The following is a 22,222-nucleotide window of genomic DNA, read 5'->3' on the forward strand; positions in this document are numbered from 1 at the left end:
ATATGCTTGGGGCTGTTTCTAGGGTTTCCACTTTATTCTACTTATCTATTTGTCTATTCAGGGCAGTAACACTCCTCTTAATTAGAATTGCTCTATAAAAACCTTAGTACTTATTTTTAGATCTTTACTTTTCCATATGAATTTTAGGATTGTTTTGTCAAGTTCTACAAGGTATATCATTTAGGGATTTTAGTTGGAATAATAAATGCATAGGTTAATTGAAGGAGAATTTACATCTTTATAATTTTGAGGTTTGCCATTGGTAAAAGTGACATATTTCACCATTTATGCAGGCCTTTTATGTCCTTAAATCCAGCTCTGCAATTTTCTTGCACTATTGTGTTACATTTATTCCCAAGTAATGCACACTTTTGTTATTAATATGAATCATCTATTTTCCATTATATTTTAAAATTAGAGACATCTGGTTTCAGGAACTCTGGAGTTTTGCATACTGAACTTGATTCCAATAATCTTGCTAAACTCCTTTATTAATTCTAATATATTTGTTGATTCACTTGAACTTTTTACCCACATGATCATATCATAGCAAATAAAGACGTTTGTTTTCTTTCTAGTTCCAATAGTTCTTATTTCTTCTTTTTCTTTTTCTTTGTCTTGGTTAGGACCTCCAGCCCCCCCCCCCCTTTTTTTTAATTGTAGAAGAGATGGTTGACATCCTTGCCTTTTCATTGATTATAATGGGAATACTTTTACCATTTCACCATTAAGATGATGTTTGCTATAGCTTTCTGGTGTTATATGTTTAGAAAGATTCTGATGCTGGTTTTTCAAGAGCTTTTTTTTTTTCCAGTATGTGATTGCTAATTTTACCAAGTATTATTCTTTGTCTATTGGGACAGTCTTTCTCTTTTTTTTCTACTTTTTAACTTTTAAATTGCCAACATTGAATAATCTATCGCTGGAGTTTCAGGTTTTGACCATCTCTGCACTGGCCTTGTCTCGCTTCACAGTTGTTGGATTCAGTGTGCTAATTGTTTTCATCTAGGTTCATAAATACACTTAGTACAATTCCCTTCTTTTTGTGTTGTCCTTGTTGTCCAGTTTTGGTATCAGCACTTTACCAGTCTGATTTTATTGTTTTCTAAGCTTGAGTTTCTGGAAATACTTCATTTGAGTAAAAGAAGATGTGTGTGTGGAGGGGGTGGATTTTGCTGCCTTTTAAAATGTTCAGAAGATCTGTTTTTTTTCAATAAAGCAAATATTTTAAGCTGGGAAAATGTATGTTCTTTATGGAATTAAATGAAGTGATTTTAATTTTGAATGAAAAAAGGTGTGGCCTGCTTTTACTTTTCCCAAACTGACTTATCAGCAAAATTTAATTGCCCACTGCTGATCTACATGATTGCAAATACTCAGTTGGAACTGAAAAAAATACGAGTCATCCAGATGTTTCCAAATGTCTCTTTAGAGTTGTTATGGTTTGATTAGGTAGATATAGCCTATGCTGGACAAGCTGTTCTTTATCTGGGATGGTCTAAGTGGGAAATATATCCCACAAAAATTTCCCGTATAAATCATGTATATTTTTAGCGTTGTTTACAAATGACTTCTGGAAAAAGCAAATACTATGGAAGTGAAGTTTCCCGTGGCAGAGATTGGCAACACATATTTTTTTCTTTCTTTTTTCTAATGAAATTTGTTAAATTATCCTTCCAACCATATGGTTCTTCCACAGTGTCCATTTTCAAATACATAAAAAAGGCTGAATGGTTGCTCATCCACTATATCCTGAGTAGGAGGTAAATTCAGAATTTATCTGGGGAAGCATACTTCTTTTTTCTAAAGACAGAACCCAAAAATATTTAGCTACTTATCTTCTAAAAACCATGCAGAATGCATGCCCTTTCTATGTTTCCTGCCGATAATATTTTCCCCATTTGTAGTGCAACTTTTCTTTCCTCTGGAAAGCTGGTACTTATTTTATTCATAGATTGCAAATTATGCCCTGCTGCTATTTCACCAAAAGGCATTACTCACATAAGCGGGAAGAATGTGGCTTAGGATTGAATCAGCAGTGGCCATGGAAAACAGTGCATTAAAACAGGCCTCACTGAGTCACAGACCCTAGAGCCTAGAGATCCTGGGCACCAAACATCTCTGGACACAGGTCATATCTTCACACATACGTCACCAACTGAGTTGTTTTCAGAAGTCATTGATGTCTGCACTGCAGCATCTCCAAACTCAGCAGTTTACCAGACTGGGAACTATTCTTCTGTTTTTACAACCTGTCCAGATATGGGACAGCCCCAGTAGCAAAACTGGTTGTGTTCCCAAAGTTTATTTCCAAGTCATTCATTTGGGATCAGAAAACATTTTCCCATAGGAACAATTTTATCAACGGTGGTGCTCCACAAATGCCTGGTTGAGCCACAGTGTCCTTGAAATGTACTATTCCCACCAGCCATTATTTCTTCTGTTTCCCTGGGAAAGTGCATTCTGAGTTCTAACTTGGGATGCCTGAAGCTCACCTCTCACTTGGCCTGGCAGCCTTCTCTGTCGCTTTTTTAAGGCTGTGCTGCAGTAGCAGTTGGGGAGAGGGGATAGGCAGCCTTCCCAAGAAAGAGATGAGCGTAGGGTTGATATAGATGCCTCTGGGTAACTGGCTAATTAATGCTGGAGGGCTGAAGAAGGAAACCACCGTGTGGATCAATTACTTCCCAAGTCTTCTGTGTAAGGCACAAAGCGCAGGGACTTCTCCCTAAGCAGAGATCGTTTTTAAGTCAAATCTTCATAAATAGGTAAAGGCTTATATGATAAAAATCTACAGTTTTTGGAGACCAAGCTTGTGGACTTGCAGTTAGCCAGGGAAAATATTTTAAAGTCTTCTTGGTCAGGGATGAAACAGTTGCCAAACACATAGCAACAATGAGACAGTAATCTCTCACCTAGCTCCTGGCCTGGCAAATAGTAAGTGCACATAGTTTGTTGTTGTTGTTGCTGTTGAATTAAATACTGATTGACTGAGTGAATTCTTTATCGAAAAGTGCAAGAGCACAGATTGTATGCACACGTGGGCCAGTGAATTTCATCCTGATTCAGCATCTCCTAAATCTGGCCCTCTCATAGCACACATCCTGTCAATGCAGACTTGGTTGGAGTGCTTTGGAGAAGTCACTAGAACATCAGTGTCATCTCTGTGGGCATGTGCGTCGTCTACACCAGCCCCAAAGGAGGTGCTGGGTCTCTTCACGCCCTCTCTGTTGTGCACAGTTGCTAGCAATGTCTCCCTGTTGCCCAACCCGAGGGAGGTGGAGAGGGGGGTGATGTGGGAAACCAGTGGCGATAGCCAACCCGGAGGACCCTGCCTCGCTGAGTTTCTGGCGCTACACTTATTCTGGAAAACATTACTTACTAAAAAAGACCTCAGCTTTTTTTTTGTGAGTTGTTTTTATAACACATGTAGACATATTTTTAGGGGGCTGTGCCTCTTTCAGGTTAGAATTTAGTCTGTACACCAGACCTGGGTCCTGACCATTGCAGGCTTTAACACTGTATAACAATTTAATTTCATTTTGTATTCACAGCTACTTTTAAAGGAAATATGCCATGAGGGCTCCCTCAAATCAAAAAACTTTCCCCACTCCCACGCCACCAAACTGTTCACTTTTAAATTTCATAGACTGTGCTTTCTTTTTTAAAGTTGCATCTGCGTTCTACAAGACAGCCTCTTTCTCCAAGATTAACATTTCTTATGATTGTTCCTGACAATGGATTCACTTCCAGAGGCCCTGCTAAGGATAACCAAAAAAGGGCATGTAGCTGGCTGGTTTTGGCAGCCTGCACGCAGTTTCAGAGCTTTTTCGGTCTTGGTTTTTCTGATGAGTGATTTCCTGAGCATGCCTAGGGAATGACAGGCATCTGCACAGGCAGGCTGCGTCCACCTCGGCTGGCCTGGCCGGGTGGCGTCATTGGCTGCCGGATTAGAAAAACTACAGGACAATGCATACCGCCGACTGCCGACTGTAAACATAGGGGATATGTGTTCACTTAGCATGGGCTTCTGGGAGGGGCTAAGGAAGGGCGGTCTGGAGTTTTATTGAATAGAGCAGTGTGTATTAGGCTGCCTGCCTGCCTGCCTGCCTTCTTGCTGTGCTCCTGCTAGAGAAATCAGTCCTTCCTTTCCGACTGAGTCCCCAGGAAGAAGGTGCAGCCTGCGAGGTAAGCCACAGAGGGCTTTCTTTTAATCTCTTCCAGAGAGTCTGGGGGCTTTCTCTGGGCTTCAGTCAACATTCCTGCTTAAGGTGGCTGGAGAGGCACGATTGTAAAAGCCAAGAAACCATGCGAATTCTCAGAGACAGACTGGGCTTTGCTGCCCTGCAGATGTTCCCGGAAGACAAACAGGATGAGATTTCAAGTTCTGTTCTTGCAGTTGGGACGAGAGGAGAGCTTACAGAGATGTATACCCAGGGACCACCGGCAACCTTGATAAGGAAAGCCTTTTGTTTAGGAGTGCCACAGGGATTGTATCTGATAGCCACAGGCCAGGGTCAACAGGCGGGCCGTGCTCGTCTGCCCACACCGGTGGTCTCTCCTGCATCTTTTATTCCCAGACATCTAAAGAGGTTTTACTTTAAAAACAACTTTTTAAGTTAATGAGAAGCCAAAAAAGTAATGGTTTTTAACCAAAGCCATTTGCAGATTGTTCTGCTACCAGTTTTTAAGGCTGGACTTGTAGAGCTGCAAGGAAACAAGGTCAGAGGTGGAAAGAGTGTTTAGCACCAGTTGGGTTAATGTAACTGATCTGATATTTGCCAAGACAGGAAGATGCCTACCATGATCTGTTTCCTATAAAACCTAATAATGAGAGAATGCATGTGCTAGTGGGTGTGTTTTTAGAAATCACATTTAACATCCTACCAAACTGTTCCTTAAGAAATCTTATTTTCTGTTTGGAAGTGTGCCTGTGAGTAGAGAATGTGAAAAGATGTAGTTTTGCAAAGGTGTTCCAGAAAGGGAGGAAGCAGGCTTTCATTTCAACATAGTCACACATATTTGGGCATCTTAAACAGTAGTACAAGGCAGCCAGGTGGTAGAAGTAGCCTGGAATTCCTTTTAGAAATTGCTGGTTGTAAAGGGTGAGGGAATTTCAGTGCTATGGTAATACATGTTCAAAAAAAGTGGATGAGAACAAAGTACTTGGTATTCATAGATCCCTCTGTTAACAGGGCTATGCAGTTGGACTTGTAAACTGGAATAGTAAAATCTTTCTAATGTATTTGGCAAAACCAGACGTGTAGGGCTAGAGCTTAAGTGAAGACGAGGTGGTATGTGGCAAGAAGGGCAAGTCTGATCATTTTTAAATAGACTTGGATATTAAAGGTTTTCGGCTCCAAATGACTAAATTGGATTTTGTTCTGTCAAGTGAGGTGGTTTCGTGTTGAGGTTCATTAAATAATCTTTTCTCTTTGTATTTAGAAGTTTAGGGATAATTTTCTTGAGAATGCCTCTCTCCCCTCCTAGAAGTGATACATGAGAACAGAGTTCCCTGTGAATTTCTTTTCCTGGAACGGTTCTGAGTAAGTGTGGAGGACAGGGCTGCCAGCGAAAGCTATAGTTTGATTATTGTCCTTCCCTCAAAGAGATCAAGTTCCAAACTATTTTCACAGTGTTTTTAATGTCAATCAAAATATGGAGAGCAATTTCTTTTTCAACTGTTCTCTAAACCACGTAGGGAATGCAGTTTGGAAGGAAATCTATAATCTTGGGATTTGCGGATAAATTCCATTTTGAAACCAACATCTCCAAATCCCTGAAAGTTCAAACTCTGCTGCCACCACGCTCCCCTCTCTTCCTTGTGCGCGCCCCATCCCCCGACAACCACAAAAACACATTTTTCAAAATAAGTGTTGTACTCTCTGTAGTGATGTGCTGGAGCAAGGGGATTTGCTATTTTACTTTATATTGAACTTTGGGCAGCTCTTTGTGCTACTTTCCTCCAGCTGAATATTAGCTAGAACACAGCTCCCCAATTGGGGAGGTACACAGAGCATGATGAAACTGCCATGCAAAGACTTTCATTTTAATAAAATCATTTAATAAAGAGAAGTACAATGGCAAAGGTCTAGAATAACAAGTCACTAATAAAAAATTGATCTCAGTACATACAAGGAATGCACAGTGGATGGGTCCATTGGTGACATGCTAGGTTGTTTCCACTGGCTCAAAGCCAATGGCATAAGTAGACTAAATTAAATAATTCAGATCGAAAAATTCCTTTAAATAAATATGCAATTCTTGCATTAAAGTTAAGAGGAGAACTAGGTTCAAATTGCAGCTTAAAGGCTTTAAATGAGATACATAAAAGCATACCTGATGCTGAGGCTATTAACAATTCTGATTGGCTCCTGTGACCGGCCTGAGCATTTCTTGCTCTGTGGCAGATGGAATAGGTTGGTCCTGAGTGCAGCTTAGGTATTTTCTGGTCTGATAAGCCTAAAATGCACCTCAGTAGGCCTTTTCTTAAAAACACATATAGTTGGGGCGCCTGGGTGGCTCAGTCAGTTAAGCGTCTGACTCTTGATTTCAGCTCAGGTTATGATCTCAGGGTTGTGAGGTCACCTTGCGTCAGGCTCCACACTGGGCAGGGAGCACACTTGAGATTCTCTCTCTCCCTCTCTTTGCCCAATAAAAACAAACAAAAAAACCCCCACATATAGCTGTCATGGAGACAACCTCATGGTATTTTCATGGTAGCAGGGCTGCTCATCAGTGATTCTTCAGCAAGACAGAAAAGTGACGTAGAGACAGGCATGTAAAGGAATTAGCTCAATCCCCATCTGCCTGCAGTCTATCACATGTCTTGGAAATGTGGTGGGGTGGGGCCATGGTCGGGGGATGGGGAAAATGCTGACAAAGTGGTATGTAAATAGCATGGTAGGCCTAAGGAGGAGGTTAGATGCTGCCAAAGAATTTTCAGACTTTAAAAGACTTTTCTGGGTAAATTCTCTCAGAGCCCGAAAATAGAACCATTAGATCCTTACTGAAAGTCCTTCATCTATCACGCTAATCCAAGTTTGTCATTAGAGAGATGCCCATAGGTTCTGAGTCCTTGGGTAATATAAAGAGATACTTGTAGCTCAGGCTAAACTCAGGAGCACTGCTATGAGAGCTCAGTCCCAGCACTGGCTCCCCTGTTCAGATAGCCCAGACCTTTGAGGAAGCCATTAACTCTTTGACCTCATGTGTGCAATGGGCATTATGATGCTTCTCCTACCTCCCATAGTGGTTAAAACGTCCAAATGAGATGAGGCTGTTTGCCCCTCTTTTCTGTAGGCTAAATACTCCAAACTGTGTATAATTTGAGGCCTCTGGACATTAGGCTCATCTTGACTATATCCTCCGCTTCTTACCTAGTATCCCTGATTATCTGCTCCTTCCTCATATTTGAGGACCCTTAAGTGGTACCTTGTGAATCCTAGTTCTTTCTGGAACCCCGAGTCTTGGGAATAGTGGTCCACCCCAGTGTTATCTAAACTTTAGCTCTGGTGATCAGACGCCAGGAGAACACAGATATCAGGAGGCAGAATAAGATGGGTTATCAGTGGTACAAGGCCATATCCAGGAACCAGGAAATCTGAAGATCCAGGTGAGTAGAAGACCAATGACAAGGTGCTGACAACAGAAAGGCCTTAGTAAATGAGGCAGCTTCTCTGCCTCCAGCCAAAAGCATGGAACTAATCCCAGCATGTCAAGCCTGGGTCTTGTAGAGAGGATGAGGTAATCAGGAGCACCTGGCTGTGGTTCCTGTTGGTATTGAGACCAGACTGCTCCATGGATCTAGCCCCCCCCCCCCCCGATTTCCCTCAGTCTTCAGTATCCCCAGCTGGCTCTCCTGGGACTTATCCTTGGTGGCCTCCCTAACTTCCCTACCCCTAGTCCTCTGTCTCTACCAGCTCCCCTTGCTCCTCCATCCCCAGGCCAAACAAGGGCTTTCCCGATGCAACACTGACAATCTGCAATGCCCCAGCTTTAGGGTGAAGCCCAGAGACTAGCGGAAGGATCAAGCCCAGTTATGTTCAAGATAGGGGAAAGCCTCTTCACTTCTTTGGGCAGAGGGGGAAAAGTTAGAGCAGACAGAGTAGATGCTGGAGCAGTTTCTGTGGAGAAAGAGTCACTCTGCCTCCCGCCCCCAAACTCGCGGTCGGCTGGCAGTGAGTGAGGGTGAGAGGAGGACAGGAAGAAAAGGAGGGCTGGGCGCGGGAGGGAGAGGTGATGGGGTAGCTTTGTCGGTTGTTCATCCCTCTCTTGTGGTTGCGGTGGGTACCTCTGAAAGCTGATAAAAACTCTAAACCCTTGCGGTCCCTTGTGAAGCCACCTTTTGTGATTGACAGGTGAGAAACCTTGAGCTGAGGGAGGTTGGGGTGGGGAGTGAGGTGAAGTCTTGCTTTCCATTGGAGACAAGGGTGGACGGGATCAGAACATGAGTGGAGGTGTCCTTCCTTGTTTCCCAGATTTTCTGAAGGAAGAAAGGATGGTGTGAACACACAGATACATAGAAGGCCCCCATTGCATATGGCCCCCATTGCAAAGAAAAGGAGATCATCTTTGGGGTGAGATAGGCAGTTTTCTGTGGGGAGCTTGTAGGAGCTGGAGAAGCTGGGACCGGCTGCTGCCAAGCATGTGCTGGGCGAGCAGTACGAGCTTAAGAAAAGGATTGCTAGGTAGCAGTCAAGGAATAATTGAAAGAAAGGAAGTACTGGGTAGGGGGGGATATTTTAAATGAATTGAGTGTTCTTAGTAAGCACTCATTTTTGTACATGGCTTTTGTTTATATATATATTTTAGTGATGGATAACTTCAAGATAAATTGCTTTTTAATCACTTCCTGAGGCTTCTGGCATTGTTCTGTGAATATACGGATGAAAACAGTTGGCTGTAAGGAAATTATCTTACTTGGAGAGGGACATATTAAGTAGGAATATATAATTAGTTCCTTTGACACCCACATGTAACGTTCCCTCTCGCTTGTCTCAACCTGGGGACTAGGCAGATTTCACCTGTGTGCTAAAGATGGGCAGGACCGGGGAAAAGTGCCCAAGGGGTCCAAGGGCCAGAAGCATCGAGGACATTAGTTCCACTGGGGTCAGGAGGGCTAAGCCAGAATGGATATAAAGTACAACAATGGACTAATGTGTGAATCACAGCCAGCTAAGTAAAAGAAAAACAGCAAAAATCAAAAGGCAGGTGGAGGTTTAGAAACCAAAAGCCTGTTTAGCAAGGCAGTGTGCAGACAGGTACAGTAACATGGGTGAGAACACCTGGCACAGTGTTCAGAACAGAGAGACCCTATGTTAATAGGCTGTGGCAGCTCAAGTAAAGGGACAGGATTATAAGATACATATGGGGGTGGGGAGCGCCTGGGTGGCTCAGTCAGTTAAGCACCCACCTCTTGGTTTTGGCTCAGCGATGATCTCATGGGTTGTAAGATCGAGCCCCGCCTCGGGCTCGCTCTCAATGGGGAGTCTGCTTGAAGATTCTTTCCCTCTGCTCCTCCCCCAGCTTGCACACACATGTACACGTGTGCATGCATGTGCGCTCTCTCTCAGATAAATAAATCTTAAAAAAAAAGATACATATGGAATAATAAAGGGATGGAATCACAAGGGAATCCAAGAACAGAAGCCATGATTGGACCAGGATCCATAGAGAATAGGGTTGGAATCAAGGTAGGTCAAAGTATCTCAGCAGAGGTCTATGTGCCTCCATTAATGTAACTCAGCTGCAGCACATGTGACTGCTCCTTTCTGCTCTTCTACAGACTGGAAAGTTCCTTCTGTGCTTCCTGGTCAAATTCTGAGAGAGGAGACCTGAGTGGTTCAGCTGATAACTATGGTCTTTGGCAAATCCCTTAGCAGGAGGATATCAAAGGTTACTGGCATGCTTATGGGTGGATTACCAGTGGGACGGACAGCAGTAGTCACCATCACCTCTGGGGAAAATAAAAAGCTCAGTGGGCAAATTTAGTTAGAAGAGAGAGTTAGGCATGGAAGGCAAATTAGCTGAAATGTCCAACAGCTATCAATGAATGTCATTCCAATTTTTATGTGACTGAATTCCTGGAGAGGCAAACACTTAATATCAGGGTCATACAGTACTTGATGACCACTTTAGCATTGCCCAATGAACTGATCTTAAGGGAGGTTAGCTTGGAAGCTTGCACCCCTGATAATTGAAAAGATAAGAATTATCCATTTGAGAAAGATTCTAAAGAAAAACGCTTGAGTGTTTTCGTTGGCAGGAAACTTGATGAGTCATAGGTGTGCTATGGCTCCTCCCAAACTAAAGCAGTCTTTAAAATTCAATAAATGATTTAATAATTGTAACAAATAAAAACTACTACATCTCAATGTAGATCACAGTACTTCATAAACTTATTGCATAAAAGCTAGTGTACCCAGTCAGTGAAAGTTTCCGTTCTCTGCAGTGTTTGTAGTGGAATCTTTCACTCACTGGACACCTGTCTTGGTATCTGTCAGGGGAAGTGAAACAGAACAAAACAAGACAACATGCTCTATTCTGGGCTTGTTCTTCATAGAAGCATTCACAAGTATGCCTCCAGGAATGAGTGTCAGGGACCAGAGAGGGTCAGGAGAACATAAGGGATCTAATCCTAAAAGAAGGAAAATCGGAGCCATGTGGATGTCTTCAAATATTTGGAGTACTTTTATATGGAAAGGGGAGAAGGCATTCGTGTTTCTCAAGACAGCAGAACTGAATACATGTATCCTGTATTTTTAAAGCTGGGCAGGGTCTTAGGAGGCATTTAGCCCAGGAAGCACAAATCATTTTCCATCTGTTTGTCAGCTCCAAACAATTGGTAGTGACCACTTGGAACTGTGTGTTGAGAAAGATTCTGAGGCTGAGTCCCAAGCTCACTGGGGGCAACAAATGCTCTCACTGACAGTGATGTCTGTTGTGGAAGAAAAGGGACATTGCTACTCAGATGCCATGTATTTCCCATCATTGACATAGTCCAGAGATTCCTAACCTCTGCACCTTGGATCCTGGGGAGGACACAAAATTATTGCAAGAGGTGAACAAATCCATATATGCAGCAAATGGTTTTGATGTATTGTAAATAATACATCTTACACAATACATGCTACTATTTTCTAATTATATAGATGCATTATGATGATAAAGTGTCAATTTACTTAAAAGAGTTACTGAGTTCATAGTAGTTTTGGTATTGTGTTTTCTCAGTCATTGCACTTAAAACATTATGTGGAAGTTGGGACAAGAAATTTAGGATTTTAAGAAGAAATTCTTTAAAAAAAAGAACTAGTGATTTTTCATTTTCCAGACGAGAGACTAAAGCCTAGCCACATCAAGTAAAATTATACATGCATTTGTAGGTTTCTTTGATTAATGTCAGTAAGATTTATAAGGGCAGGAAGCATCTTCTTCTTTTTTTTTTTTATTAATGTGTAGCCAGTTCCTGGCACATCACAGAAGCCCAATATCTGTTGAATGAAAGAACAAACTCAAGTGACTTGACCAAGGTCTCCCAGTTAATTAGTGGCAAAGGTGGTTCCGGAAAACACAGCTCTTAAGTCCCAGGCTGTTACCTGTTTCAGTCCACTGGATTGCTTCTCCTGAAAGAAGCAAGAGAGACTGTCCCATTTTAACAGTTCAGGGATTTTGATTATACAACACAGGCTGATTTGCTTATAATCTATAGTCCAGTAGATCTTAACCAGCATCTTAATCAGGATCAACTGTAGGGCTTTTTGAAAACATAAATTCCTGAGTCCCATCCCCTGGAGACTGTGATCCAGTAGGTCTAGAGCAAGGTCCAGCATCTGTAGTTTGTAAAAACTCTCTGGTGATTCTGCTCAAATACCCTGGCTCAGAAACAGTTCTGTACATCTCTGCTTAAAATAATTTATAGTAGATATATGGAGTAACTTACTCCTCAGAAGCCTAGTTGTTTAGTTTTGAGTAATTTCTTTCTGAAAGTTACAGCTCTATATTCCAAATAATCAGTTTTCCCGAAGAGTCTCTTTGGAAGAGCTAGAATATTTATCTGAAAATTCCTCCAGCTTCCCATACTCTTTTGGTTTGTGCGCAAAGCTATCAACCCTGTCAGCCCTGTAAGGTCAAGCTTTCTGATGAGATTTCCAGTGTTTGCTTTTGTAAAGCATTGGAAATGTGGCAAGAATAAAATTTCTCATGGTATTTCCACTTCCTGTTCCAGCCACCATTACTAAGTGAAATTTAGGCTTTGGGGGAGGGGCGAATTGAGGGGAAAAAAAAAAAACTCTTTTAAGTATTTCTGTCCTTAGGATGTTTGTTTAGATTACTTTAGGTATTTAACTTACCAGGAAAAACAGAAGATGTTTTTCTCTGTTCTCAGCCTTGGGGTAAGAAATGTACAAATCCTGAGCAGAAGAGGGGAGAAGCTTCCTCCACTCTCACCCTACCTCTCCTCTGAGGCCAGGGCCATCATAGCCTCTGGCTTAGACGTTTCCAGGGATGGCCCTTTCAGAAGCATGTGAGCCCTAAGAGACAAGAGGCCTCAGGTGAATGCTTTTGCAGAAATGAAAATCCATCTCTAGGGTCTTCCTTTACTCAGCAGTCAGGAGTTACATCCTGAAGATGTAACCTACACAGAAGAAGCTACCATATTCAGGGCAGCAAGTATATAAATTATACTCACTCAGGATTGTAGAGCTAAAAGTATCTCTGCATGAGTAACGTAGTCCAGTAAGAATGCCAGAATTGCTACTTATTTGTACAGATGCTTCTTGGTTTACAGAGCAGTGCTTCCGCTGTGTACATGAAGGCAGTACTTGCTGGAGAAAAGCAGCTAAAAAGGAAGTAGATGAGGATCCACATACATAATGACATCACACTGCCTGGGTCTCATTTCCCTCTGACACTTGCCCCCCCCCCCCATGCACCCAAAACAGTAGTGTGGGAAGCCAGCGCATACTAGCTCCCAAAAGCCAACTGTTAAATTTTTAAGATTTTGAGGACGGGCTGTTAAACATAGTCATTATTAGAAATTAACATATATCAACTGACAATTATATTAAAAACCAAGGTAATAAATACTCAAAACTCATTCCTTCCTAATTATTATGTTTTATTATTATCTGTGCTCTGGAGGTTAGTTACATTTATTGTGTCTGTATGAGGGAAATACCACTGAAATTAGCAAATGCTACAAATCAGAGCTCCCCTCCCCCCCTCCCTAAGCCCAGAGCTTGTTGTGAAACATTTCCTAGGACACCTAAGGTACCAAGTTGATAAAATTAGCCTCTGTGCAGGACAGCCAATCAGAATACCTCTGTTATTTTGTTGCATGAAGATTCATAATGTATGCTTATGATTGTATATTTATTTGCTTACTTGCTGATTATTTCTTATGCTCTAGAACATAAGTGCCATGAATCAGGGACTTTGGGTTTTTCAGTGCTGTGACTGGAAACTAAAAACGTGCCTCACCCCACACATAGTAGAGAGTTAAATGAGTAAAGAAATAAATGTCTAGGGGTGCCTGGGTGACTCAGTCATTAAGCGTCTGCCTTTGGCTCAGGTCATGATCCCAGGTTCCTGGGATTGAGCCCTGCATTGGGCTCCCTGCTCCGCGGGAAGCCTTCTTCTCCCTCTCCCGCTCCCCCTGCTTGTATTCCCTCTCTAGCTGTCTCTCTCTCTCTGTGTCAAATAAATAAATAAACAAAATCTTAAAAAAAAAAAAAAGAAATGTCCATAATTTATTTCTTCTTGATAAGAAAGCTGAAGCCAGTATTCATGTTTGAACTCATTGATTCCTCTCTAATTATATTATTACTGAGTGCTTATGACAGTGCCCGGCACGTGCTAAGTAGCATCTAGATGTTTATTAGATAAAAATCAAACAAGTAATCTCCATACAAAAACCACATTTACAGATGAGCAGACTGAGTTACGATTCGGTTAAGTGACAATATCTAAGGTCACAAAGCTAGGAAGTGGCAGAGCCAGGATTCAAACCTGGATAACCTGGCTCCATAGTCCACACGCTCAGCCACCATGCTGTGCTACGTATTTCTAATTACTCCAACGATGGAGAACCCTGGTTTGTGTGTGGCTCTGGAGGTGTGACCCATTTGAGCACACACTTTGGAATATGGAAGACTTGAGTTTGAATCTTAAATTGACCATTTCCCTGGCCTGTTTCTTTTTTTCTTTTTAATAATTTTTTATTGTTATGTTAATCACCAGACATTACATCATTATGGCCTGTTTCTTTACCTATAAAAAGGGGATTATTATTCCTCCACTTTTTATTTTTATTTGTTTAAAGATTTGATTTATTTATTTGACAGAGAGAGACACAGCGAGAGAGGGAACACAAGCAGGGGAAATGGGAGAGGGAGAAGCAGGCTTCCCTCTGAGCAGGGAGCCCAATGCGGGGCTCGATCCCAGGACCCCGGGATCATGACCTGAGCCGAAGGCAGCTGCTTAACGACTGAGCCACCCAGGTGCCCCATTCCTCCACTTTTTGGTTATTATAAGGACTAGAAATAATGTCTCTAAACCGCTTTGTACATGCTGGCACTAAATTAAAAATCATCCGCTATCAGCTGTGATACCCATGAGCCGATCTGTAGGCATGCGTTCCCGTTAGTCTCCATGCCCTGAGCCACACTCTCCCAGCTTGGCTACTTCGTGGTCATGATGTAGATGGAGCAAAAGAAGCCACCTTCTTTCATGTCAGGTTCTCCCTGAGGTGGGACGAGGACCAGTAGACAGCATTTACAGGAAACCCTGTTCAGGTCAGCGTGAGCACTTTCTAACCAGATCTGTGTGTCTCTGGAGCTCGCGCAGCCCTGCTCTGCGGAAGCAGACAACCTCCACCACCCCTTTCAACCACAGAGGTTTCTCCCCTGCCCTTATCATTGCATGTCTGCTGACTTTAACATTCTAGATCATCTTTATCTGGTATAGCTAAAGGGGTTTATTATTCCTGAGGCTGGGTCATTTTGTAGGTTTTAGTGTTTTAAATATGGAATGAGAGAGGGAGATGGGGGAGGAAAAAAAAAGAGAGGAGAGAATGAGATACGGAGAGAGAGAAGAGGATTGAGACTTATCTGGAGAAAAAATGCTGAATTTGGGAGGGACAGTGAATCGAAATGGATGGAAAGTTATCCCAGGCCTTGTAGGTTAGAGATGGGTAAGAAGATAAGCTAGCTCATTCACTTGCTGAGTGACAGGCACCATTCTAGTTGAAGATGACTATCTCAGGGCAGTAAAGTAAAGTAAAGAACTTGCCCAAAGTCACACAACTGGCAAATGGCAGAGCCAGATTCAGTGCCACTCCCTGAGGCTAGCCCTTCCCATTTCCCTCCAGCTCTCTGCTCTGTGTCTTTCCTCAGGAATACGATGGAAACCAGAGCAGGAGGTTTCCATAACCAATCATTATAATTTGTCAGGGAGCCACACTGCAGTTCAAATAGACAAGCACATCGTAATTCCCTGCCATATAAGGAAGCAGGGCTAAATACCATTTCTTTCACTACTGACTCAAGAGATAATTCAAGTGAGAGACAGGATGAGAATCTAGGCCCATAGCAGTTAAAAAAAAAAACAAAAAACCTGCAGAAATACTTTTGTGTTTTCCTTTCTCCGTAGCAGAGACAGTTTAACAAGCAGGTTACACTCTTTTCCCTGATTCAGGGGAAATATTCTGGAATTATGTACTGAAAGATGAAAACTCTTTGTCCAAATATATGAGTTGTTTTAGTTTTTGATTATGTCAAATTTAGATATTCAAAAGGCCAAGACAGAGCTGGTTCTATGAGGCTCAGGTAGGAAGTCAGGGACTGTACCTCTCTGCACACAGGTTGACTCAAGAAGTTAGAGTCCACTCACCTTGCCAGCTTTTCTCAGAGATAGTATTTATTAGTAAGTCTTCACATGTAAGGTTGACCTTCCTGCCTCAAACTCAGAATACTCGCGTGATCACCCTTTGCCTTAATAACAGTCACAGTGGGGGTTTCAGAACACAGGCCCTATATCCAACTTCATGGAGGGAGAAACCAAGGCATGAGCAATTGAAATTATTTCCTAAGGGCCAGCCAGTCCAGTCTTGCCACAGGGAGTGCCCACTCCTTTAGACAACTCAAAGAAGCATTACTTAGTCTTCTCAGGGAAATGAGGAAACTATGAAAAGTCTGGTCAGCTTCTCCTAGCTCCCATCTTTGACCAGAATGCATCTGAGGTATTAGTTCCCTAGGGCTACTGTAACAAAGTACCACAAACTGGATGACTTAAACAACAGAAATTTCCGGTCTCACAGTTCTGGAAGCTAGAATTCCAACAATAAGGTGTTGGCAGTGTCGGTCCTTCTGACAGCTCTGATGGAAGGATCTGTTCCAGGCCTCTCTCTGGCTGGTAAATGGCTGTCTTCATGTTCACATAGCATTCTCCCTATATCCGTATCTCTACCTAAATTTCCTCCTCTTAAAAGACACCAGTCACATTGGATTAGGGCCCATGCTGATGACCTCATTTTATTTATTTTATTTTTTTACATTTTATTTATTCATTTGACAGATAGAGAGAGAGCACAAGTACGCAGAGTGGCAGGCAGAGGGAGAGGGAGAGGGAGAAGCAGGCTCTCCACCGAGCAGGGAGCCAGATGTGGGGCTCGATCCCAGGACCCTGGGATCATGACCCGAGCCGAAGGCAGCCGCTTAACCGACTGAGCCACCCAGGCACCCCAGATGACCTCATTTTAACTTGATTACCTCTGGAAAGACCCTGTCTCCAAATAAGGTCACATTTCTGAGGTACAGGGGTTAGGACTTCAACATGAGAATTTTGAGGGAGACACAGTTCAAGCCATAACATGCTGCAGTTCAAAATGGTGATGGAAATCCATACACCATATTTTCTGAACCTCTAAATGCCAAAGGCCCTATTGCTGGTAGTATTCCATCTTCCCTCTGGGTCTAGGAATTGCTTAGCTCGAAATCACTTGGCCTTTTGAACTTGCCCTTGACATTTACTTTCTGCCTTTTGCAATACAAAATTCTGATCCAGTAAAAAGTCAAAAGAGGTCTCTGAAATGACGCACTGAAATGCAGCTTCACATACTGTGGCCTATCTGTGGAAGCCCATGAAACCACGGTGGCAGACTGTCTGGTATGCAGCCATCACAAGTCGGGGAGGGGGCTCGGTGGGAAGGCTTGGCTGAGGCAGCCTCTGAGTCTGCGAGGCAGAACCCGCGGAGCATGTAAGCAGCAGCGGGCGAGACGTCGTGTGTGCCGGTGCAGGGTGGAAAGCAGGGATGGCCATTTTCAGTCATTTTTATACATGCTGATCATAACCACGAATCCCCACATACAGGGGAAAATATTAGAAGCCTGAACATATTTGTGCTCTGAATCATTTGCCTTTTGTCTTTGTTTTCTTCTGTCTCTTCTGCATTCGTCCTTAAGTTTTTATACCCTTTTCCTCCCAACCTTCTTTCTGAGTTTATCTGTGTTCAGCATAGTTGATTATAAATTGCCCACGCATTATATCTTGTCTCCTAATCCCTCTCTTCTTTAGCCATTGTTTCCCTTTACCCCTTCCTTAAAGCTCCTCATGGTTCCATTTCCTAGTTTCAGTCTTATTTATGGCTACACCCTGTCTTAGGCCAGAGGTGGTAGATAAGGGGGTGACAGTGCCATTTATTATCCAAACCAGGACACTTTTGAGAGGGAAAGGAGGAGATATTAGTAATTTCCCTAAAATAACAGTCCTAAATGGAGACTGTCCCAGGCAAACTGGCATGAACAGTTATCCTATCCATGGTGCAGTTTTCTGTCTCCATAGACCTCACTTCACCTAGCAACCATTCCTTCTGTTTCTGTACCTTAAAAAAAAAAAAAATTGTGTTCTGATACTTCTTTTTATTTTCACCCCAAGAAATTCAGTGTGTGGCTCTATTTTCCCTTATCCCCTCCTCACTTCTTCTCTTCCCTTGGGGTCTCTTATCTCCTTTTGTTTTGGTACCATCTTTCCTGCATCTCAGGGAGGCCGCTTTCTCTGCCATTAAACGTGCAGGACAGAGTTCCTGCCTGTCTGAACACATACGCACACAACCAGCACCACCAGCGAATGTTACAAGCTGCCTTGGGTCTCAGATGAGCTCTTAGTGGACTGTCCGCCACTTCAGTCCCTTTGCCCAGAGACTAGAGCGATCTCTACACCATGTAAGCAGCTGTGTCTACACTGTGGTGTAGACACATGCTGTGATGTGTCTGGGATCTTACAGGATATGTTTCTGATGTGTGTACCTGTACACAGTTCGAGTTGAAAATATATGGCCTGAAACATGAAGAGAAAATGAGCATCTAAGCTAACTGTGCATTGCCTTCATCACGCCTTCGGGAATCTGGGCTGTTTTCTCATCAGTGTGTACCAAAGGCCTGGCGGCGCTGCTCTAGGTTTAACATAAGGAGAAATAAAGTTCAAGGTAAAAAGAATAAACATTGACTTAAGTCCCTTTCAAGTCTTGTTCTTTTTATGATTCAGTCATATGCGACTTAGGGTTCATTCTGAAAAATCACTTCCATGATCAATTCAGGCCATTCAAGGAAGGCCTGAACCTCCTTCTCAACTCTAAAATGAGAAAGGGAGACATTTTTCTCTTGCAAACCAATCCATAGATATCTAAAATTTTGCCAGTTATAGCACTATGTCAGCTGGAAAAAGCTCTTCTTTTTATCTCTCTGCTTACTTATTTTAGGGTTTTAACCATAAAACTTTCTTTCTCCCAAAAATTAATGAATGAAGGCGAAAACAATGAAAGAAGATGCTTTATGGAAGGAAATAAAGGTTTTGGTAAAGTTTCCTCCTTCCTTCCTTTCTTCTGACCACCTTCCCCTCCCCTCCCCCATCAATCATCTCTTTTCTTCTCCTCCTCCCTTCTCCTCCTTCCCTTCCTCCTCCTTCTTCTTCTATTTTTTTATTTCTTCTCCCATTGAACTTTATACAGTTGGAAATGTTCTGCTGCTGTTGGCAGCCATATACTTTTGCCATGATGGCCTCATGTCTCTGTTGCTTAGATACATCTTTTTAAAAAAATCGATGGTAAGAAAAGGGAAAATCAGAATACTTCAACCACATTCTGCAGGGTAGGTATACAGTTACAGTAATGGTGGAATGGATATATCTACCCAAGGATATATGGTCCACAGTTGATAGCCTGCATGACCATGAACAGACTCCTTGTGCCTCAGGCTTCCCAATTATAAACTGACAATGGCCTTTTCCCTTCTCTATAACACCCAGGTAGAGAGCAATGAGATTTATTTTTTATTTATTTATTTTTTTTTACTTATTTGAGAGAGAGAGAGAAAGTGAGAGAGAGAGAGAGCACAAGTGGGGAGGAGAGGGAGAAGCAGGCTCCCCACAGAGCAGAGAGCCCGATGCAGGACTCGATCCCAGGACCCTGGGATCATGACCTCAGCCGAAAGCAGACGCTTAACCCACTGAGCCACCCAGGCGCCCAGGAGCAATGAGATTTTTAATGGAAAGGCATTTTAGGTGGCAAAATATTATTAAGGCATGGTTTTCTCTTATTTTTCCTTTGAAATATGCAGACTTTTGCTAATTTTGCTAATTGGAATTTTTGGGAGATGTAAGTCATATCTTAGGAGTTCATACAGGAAACTCTAGATTCAAAGTTTAGAATTTGAGATTTCCAAAAATTACCCCATGTATGACAGCTTCAGCTGACTTTCTGGGGCTGCCCCATCCTGTTTCAGCCTTTTTTCCTTGTTTTTAGCTCTTGGGGCAAGCATATTCCTCATATTCCTTTCCATCCTTGCCTTTAAAAGCAATATTGACAATTATCTTGTTTGAGACCATCTGAAACCCCAAGGTGGTGGTGAAAAAGAATCATTAAGACAGATTACCATCCACTTTGAGCTTTTTCTCCAGTGTAGCCAGAAAAAAGTTTTTTTTAAGATTTTATTTACTTATTTGTCAGAGAGAGAGAACACAAGCAGGGGGAGCGGCAGGCAGAGGGAGAGGGAGAAGCAGGCTCCCAGCTGAGCAGGGAGCTGGATGCGGAGCTTGATCCCAGAACCCTGGGATCATGACCTGAGCCAAAGGCAGACCTTAACCAATTTAGCCAGAAAAGTTTTTTATAAGCTTTATCTGAAACCAAAGAATCTTGTCGCTTTCAGCTTTACTAAAATTGTCTTTCATCAGCATTTACATTTCTAACACATGAGATCACTTATGTGAAAGTGCTGTGCTTTGTAATGTCTGTAATTATAATATCTATAGCCATATATATTAAAGTTTAAAAATACTCTAGGAAACTAAGAGGAAGAGTGGAAGAAAAGCATATTTGATCCTAGCAAGTGTGCTTGGGGCCAAGCTTGCACAAGCAATCATATGGGTGGGTCAAATTGTATATTTTTATTATTTTTAAAATAAAATTTTATTTTAGAATTTTGGATTTACAGAAGAGTTGCAAGAATATTACAGAGTTCTGGTACGCCCCCACCCAGGTTCCTCTATTGTTAATGTTACTATGCACATTTGTCACAACTAATGAAACGGTATGGATGGCATTATTAACACAACTTCACATTTTATTTGGATCGCCTTAGGCTTTGCCTAATGTCCTTTATTTATTTTTTAAGTCCCTTAAAGCAGAATAGTGTTTAATATGGTAAAAATTTAATATGTACAGTATGGAAATATTGATGGAACTTATAATCCTTGAGTGAAAATTGCATAAGCAAACTATTTTCTCAAACATATGCTAACCAACAATATCCTGAGGACTTTCCACCTGAAATACCCAGAGCCTCCTCTGTTCTCTGGTCTCTTTCCCTTGAGACCATGAGCAGATTCCTCAGCCTGATCCACACTGATGCCAGATACTGGAACCCTACTGCTGCTGTCACTGAGGCTGGCCATCCTAAACAGATGGTAATATCTAGCAGCACCTACCACTGCCATTTTATAGTTTTCAACCAAAGTATTTGCATGGCAGGGTTTACCTGGCTGTTGAACAGCTGAAACTCTGCTCCTAAGTTGCATCAAACCACAGTTACTTATAAGAGCTTTGACACTAATGAAGGAAAAAAAGACCTGATCCATGTTCCCCCAAATCATGAAATCTATAGGTCTTGGCAACTTCAAAATATCACACAGCTTATGAAAAATACCTATCACTAAAATATAAATTATGGAGGGGCTTGCCTTATAGAAATCATCTCAATATATAATAGCCTCCCATGTACTAAGCTTCCAGATTTTCTTTGAAATATGAGTTAGCAGTGGATAATAGCTGAAAGAATCCATTTAATTCAGTTTCTGTCTTTGAGCAACTTGATGACATCAGGTAGGTGACTCAACCTTCTAGGACATCACTTCTTTTTTTTTTTTTTAAAGATTTTATTCATTTATTTGACAGAGAGAGACACAGCGAGAGAGGGAACACAAGCAGGGGGAGTGGGAGAGGGAGAAGCAGGCTTCCTGCCGAGCGGGGAGCCCGATGCAGGGCTCGCTCCCAGGACTCTGGGATCATGATCTGAGCCGAAGGCAGACGCCCAACGCCCAACGACGGAGCCACCCAGGTGCCCCAGGACATCACTTCTTACAATGAAGGAGTTGAACTAAATATGGTCTCTCTTAGTACTATTGTTTGGATTTGTGGCTTTATAACCTTCCCTCATGAGGGTCATTATTGTCCTTTCTGTCAAGGTTACTTCCTTATTGTTATGCTTTTACTGGCAAATCACTTTTTGGAGGGGGGGGAGCTAAGTTTAGTTCAAATAGTAATTACAAATGAATTTCCTTCAAGGTAACCAATTTTTGGTTCATTATAGTTGGTTTATTTTTAAAGTTGCTTTGTGTAGAGATAGAACACATACAGTGGAATCAATAAGAATGAAAATACATATAATGAGGAAATGTTGGTATCTTTTCTTGGTATCTTCGTATAAAAAAATAATTGGAGGAATCCATTTATCAATGAATGAAACTAATATTCTTGACTCAGAGGTAGTCCTTAACACCTCCTGAAAGCAACAATATCAACACTTTGAGTTGATTATCTAAGTATAAATGAAGCTGGTAAGAGACACCTTTCATAAAATGGATGATTGAATCAACTCTAAAGAAGACATCAAAGTCAAGGAAGAGGGTAAGAACTCAAGGTTTGGGGTAGAAATGGTTACTAGATTTAGCCATCGGC

The 22,222-nt window shown here is 42.1% G+C and overlaps 1 protein-coding gene and 1 long non-coding RNA gene across 8 annotated transcripts in view; one reads left to right on the top strand and one right to left on the bottom strand.

Moving 5' to 3' along the window:
- The first annotated feature begins 3,862 nt into the window (after positions 1–3,862).
- The window catches only part of CALD1 (caldesmon 1), a 181,419-nt gene continuing 163,059 nt past the window's right edge, over positions 3,863–22,222 (top strand). For 2 of the 6 annotated variants that reach the window (XR_012380348.1, XR_012380349.1), the window contains exon 1: positions 3,864–4,185. The gene's annotated coding sequence lies outside the window, so the exon portion shown is untranslated. Of the gene's footprint in view, positions 4,186–22,222 lie in introns of all 6 variants that reach the window. The other 4 variants (XR_012380346.1, XM_025854954.2, XR_012380350.1 and 1 more) reach the window with 4 other exon arrangements.
- The window catches only part of LOC141373824 (uncharacterized), a 38,281-nt gene continuing 27,499 nt past the window's right edge, over positions 11,441–22,222 (bottom strand). Inside the window, exons 4-6 of one of the 2 annotated variants that reach the window (XR_012380151.1) lie at positions 12,686–12,835; positions 12,348–12,527; positions 11,441–11,621 (exon numbers count right to left, since the gene is read on the bottom strand). This is a non-coding gene — a long non-coding RNA (uncharacterized lncRNA). The remainder of the gene's footprint in view (positions 11,622–12,347; positions 12,528–12,685; positions 12,836–22,222) is intronic. The other variant, XR_012380152.1, reaches the window with a different exon arrangement.

The sequence above is a fragment of the Callorhinus ursinus genome, unplaced genomic scaffold (genome assembly GCF_003265705.2).
Source record: "Callorhinus ursinus isolate GAN/ISIS: 27379988/994484 unplaced genomic scaffold, GSC_fseal_2.0 scaffold12, whole genome shotgun sequence".
Classification (NCBI taxonomy): Eukaryota; Metazoa; Chordata; class Mammalia; order Carnivora; family Otariidae; genus Callorhinus; species Callorhinus ursinus.